Here is a 5,000-nt window from a genome sequence, read left to right as displayed (position 1 = left end):
GAAAGGCATAGAGTTGATCCAACAAGACAAGATGGGTTTAGGTAAGCCAATATTGGTTACACTGGATGTTTGTAACTTGTTTACTTGCATACCCAATGAATATGGGTTGCAAGATATTCGAGAACTGATGGTGAATGAAACTGATTTTTCTGCAGATAGACAAATTTTGATAAGCCAATTGCTAGATATAGTGCTGTACAACAATGTATTTTTATTTAACAACAAGTATTATCTGCAAACATGGGGTGTTGCCATGGGTACCCCATGTGCAAATTCCTATGCCAATTTGGTCTTATATTTTTGGGAAAAATCATGTTTATTTAACAATGCCTGGATGAAAAAAATACGTTTTTATAGAAGATTTGTTGACGATGTGGTGTTATTTTGGGTTGGAACAGTACAAGAGCTAAAGGAATTTGTTACATATTTAGAATCCACCACAGAATTCCTCAGGTTCACCCTTGAATATTCTAGAGAAAGTATCAATTTCCTGGATGTGAGCTTATATTTTAATAAAGAAGGTGTTTTAACCTCCAAAATCTTTAGAAAGAGATGTTGGAAGAACAATATGTTGGATCAGAGTAGTATGCATCCCAGGGACATTTTTACAGGGATAGTGAAAGGCCAATTTTCTAGATTGACCAAGATTTGTCAAGATCCATTTGTATTAAAGGAAGAAGCTGACAACATGGAACAAATCTTTTTAGAGAGAGGTTATAATATGAATTTAGTAAAGGGAATAAGAGATGATACTATATCTACATTTTTAAGAACTAATACTAAGAGCTTGGTTCAAGAAGACACTGCAGTGAAGAGACAAGAAATAGTGTATAAGAATTCTAAATGTATAGTAGAACATAATGGTTGGGGCAGCAATAGTAACAAGATTGCCTATTTTATGAAATATACAAATGACAATGCTGACATCAGAAAAATAATAACCAAGAATTGGAATATATTGACTATGACGGAAGATATTAGAGCTCTAGTGGGTCATAAACCCGTGTTCATGTTCAGGACATGTGACAATTTGAAAGACATCTTTTCGAAAAATTCAAGTAACATGACGGGAGACAGTAATCATGTAGCACAGGGTACCTTTCCTTGTAGGAGCTGCAACATGTGTAAATTTATAACCACCACACAATATTATCGACACCCAGATGGATTTTTGAGTTTAAACCAAGAAGTTATACTGACTGTAATAGTACAAACTTGATTTATATGGCCAATTGTACATCTTGTCAAGTCTGTTATATTGGGCTAACTAAAAGAAAATTGAAAGAACGCATTTACAATCATATATATGATATTCGCAAGAGAAATGAATTAAATGCCCTGGCCAAGCATATTAACTCAAATTCCACACATGAATTCAAGTTTAGGGTTTTGCAAGTAGTGAGAATGAGTAATAGAATGGGAGATAATATTAATCATCTAGCGAAATTAGAATTAGACTGGATCTTCAGATCCGGGGCACATAAGGAACCAGGAATCAACAATTATATTTCTTTAAAACCCATTCTTGAAAAAAGATAGCATTATATTGTCGATTAGATAGGCAGGCTGCATAGTATACTTGTTTAGATTTCAGCTTTTCATAAAGGCAATAAACATGACATAAGAACATTTTCAGCATTTTATGAGAGTTAGTAATATTAAAGTTTGATGACCCATGAAAACAATGTTATTAATTTTATTAATATTGTCTCTTATAGATTTTTTAACAAGGGTACAATCATGTGACATTGTTAATAGCTACAATGAGTTTAGCTCCAGGTATAGTCACATATGCTGGTGTAACACAAAATAAAAATGGAGTATAGCAAACCCGCCAAACACTTTGCCGTAACCTTCACCAACTGATAAGAAGCCAGTATATGTAACAAAATGAGTAAAAAGTTGGTGTCAGCTCCTAAATCACTTCACCTTAGTTTAAAGTATATGAAACAAGAATAAAGGGCAATGTCAAATGTTATTACCTTTCTTATATGCAAGCACAGTCTTTTCAGACCAAAACTAGATGTGGAATGCTCGCCCGTTACTCCGCCACAAAACACACGGAGCAAATGCAAACAGCAAACCAAAACAAGGAAATTACGTTGTCGGTAGTCAGCACAGGTCTATTCAGACCAAAACTAGGTGTGGAGTACTCGCCCGTCACTCCGCCACAAAACACACGAAGCAAATGCAAACAGCAAACCGAAACAAGTAAACTGCGTTGTTGGTAGTCAGCACAGGTCTATTCAGACCGTATTAAACGATGAAACAAGCTTGATGGTAAACGAACCAGAAAAAGTCACGACCAAAAGATTAGTCCAGGTCTATTCAGACCAGAAGTGAACAAAAAGCACAGTTCAGTAATCGCATAACATGAAATATGCACGTCTCTGTAGTAAAATGGAATTCAAGGAACATCAAACGTTCTGATAAAACACAATAGATTTATTGGATCCACAAACAATGATGGTAAGCGCTTTCGCAACAAGTGCTTTTTCAAACCAATATTTTCTCAAGTAAAACTAACACTCCCTTTTATACTTAAATCATTAGTACTTAATGAGCATATTTAAAAGGATAATTAACTCAATAGCCACTAATTATAAAAACTGTATATAATATAGCAGCTATGACTAAAATTAAAAATAATACAAGTATAACAATAAAACAATAATAAGCTAATATAAATATATATGCTAATTATAAAATCATAAAGTAAATGACTGAAACAAAATCATTTTATACATGCTCAAAAAATTTTTTAAATGCATGTATATGACATGTATCATAAAAATATATATTTATATAACACAACAGAAAATACAATTAAATAAAATGGTTGTAGTATATTTGTATGTGAAACAAACTAATTGATGAATAAATAAATAAATAATTATAACTGTGCGTGTGTAATGAGATAGTAAAAAAATATATATATATATATATATATATATATATATATATATATATATATAATAAATAAAGTGTATTATAATACATAACTGTTGTATCCAAGACAACTAGACTTTCCATATAATTGTGTTTTGTATCTACGTTTATTTATTGTTAAGTGTATAAAAAAGAATATTTAAATGATGAAATAAATTAGCTGAAAGCTGAATGCATGTGGATACTAATGCTTATATGTAAAGGACATTCATTGGGGTCTCTGTCTCCTGTTTTTAAGCATGGGTTTTAATGGAACCCTATCATTAAGCCCCGGAGAACAATGTGCTCTAGTTCTTATAATCCACTGGGCCTCTACTGATTCCGTAGTATTTTTTACATCTCCACCTCTTATATTAGGCTGTAGAGTCTGTATAACTGAGAAAGAAAAAATGTGTGTACTATCTGTATTAAGGATATGCTTGGATAAGGCATTCACTTGAGATTTTATTCTAATTTGATAGAGATGTTCCCTGATACGTTCCTTTAACATTCTATCCGTTTTCCCTATGTAAAAGGAACTACAGGAAACACATCTAGCCATATAGATCAAATGTTTAGAAGTACAGGTGGCGTGAACTTTAAAATAAAATATTTCTCCTGTAACTGGATGTACAAAAACTGGTAAATCAGATATATGACAACAGTAATTGCAACTGTTGCATGGACTGGTGCCTCCAAATTCTGCAATTGTGTCCTTTTTAGTATAATCAATACAACAAAGTAATTTATGTAAGTTTTTCTTATTTTTGTAAGCAAAACTGGGGTGTTCATTTATGAACCTTGATATCTCTGAATCTAACATAAGAATTCCCCAGTGTTTAATAATGCAATCTTTAATGGCATTAGAGTCATTAGTATAATGAAGTGTATATCTAACAAGATTTTTACTGTAAATTGTGCCTGATCTGTTATTTAGTCTATACTCATTTAAGCCATTTTCAGAAAAGATCGGGGCAGCAGTGCCTTGCCTTAATTCCATGACTGTGCCCAGTGCATCCATAATTTCATTAGTCTTATAACTTCTATCTCTAAATCTATTAGCTAATGCCTCTATCTCTTTTTCAAATATATTAGAATTCGAATTTAACCTAGAGACCCTCATACCTTGTCCTTTTAAAATATTTCGAAATACGTGGGGGGGATGCATACTGTCCCTATTCAACAGACTGTTCCTATGACAGGACTTCCTATGCATACCGGTATTAAAAGTCCCATTGGGTAAACGCCAGATCTGTATATCCAAAAAGGAAATACTATGTGTTGAATATTCCATTGTAAAACTAAGAAAATCCACCAACATATTGACCTCCTTCTCAAACTTTAATAAATCATTTATGCTACCTTGCCATAAGAAAAAAAGATCGTCCACGAAACGCTTGTAAAAAATTACATGTTCCGTGAAACTGCTTAGATTAGATAACATATTCTCTTCCCAATAAGCCATTACCAGATTGGCGTAGCTATTGGCACAAGGTGTGCCCATAGCTACGCCATTCTTTTGTAGGTAATATGTCTCATTGAACAGAAAGACGTTGCTGTCAAGAACTAGCTCCAATAAAGTACATACAAAATCCACTCTGGTTAATGTTAAACCTGAGTGTGACATAAGATAATTATGTAAGAACTCCAAGCCCATATCATTCGGAATTTTGGTAAACAGAGATTGAACATCCATGGTTACCAACAACAAATTATTATTATCCTGTTGTTCCTTGGTAGCCTCGTAAAAGTCCAATAAAAATTCCTTGGAATCTTTAAGTATGATGTTATGCTTATCTAATAGTGGATGTAATGATTTCTCTATGTAAAAGGATATATTTTCTGTAACCCAACCACGCCCAGAGACAATGGGTCTCATGGGCGGGTTGAGTTCATTCTTGTGGACTTTCGGAAGACCTTTTATAATGGGGGTTACGGGGTCTTCTACTATTAAAAAATTATAAAGTTGAAAATCTACCAAACCCATTTTGTACATTTCATCAAGATTGTTATAAACATTGGTTATAATTCTTAAGACCTCTGGCTTTTAGTTTAAAAACTTTTCGGTATTA

General features: G+C 33.0%; 1 protein-coding gene across 1 annotated transcript in view; it reads right to left on the bottom strand.

Annotated features, from left to right (window-relative positions):
• Positions 1–5,000, bottom strand: part of PSMA3 (proteasome 20S subunit alpha 3) — a 496,948-nt gene that overhangs the window by 427,449 nt on the left and 64,499 nt on the right. The gene's annotated exons all lie outside the window — the stretch shown is intronic.

This window comes from Protopterus annectens, chromosome 6.part0 (genome assembly GCF_019279795.1).
Source record: "Protopterus annectens isolate FY-2018-M chromosome 6.part0, PAN1.0, whole genome shotgun sequence".
Lineage (NCBI taxonomy): Eukaryota > Metazoa > Chordata > Ceratodontiformes > Protopteridae > Protopterus > Protopterus annectens.
Note: the sequence above shows the minus strand (reverse complement) of the source record. Positions and strands in the feature narration are given on the sequence as shown.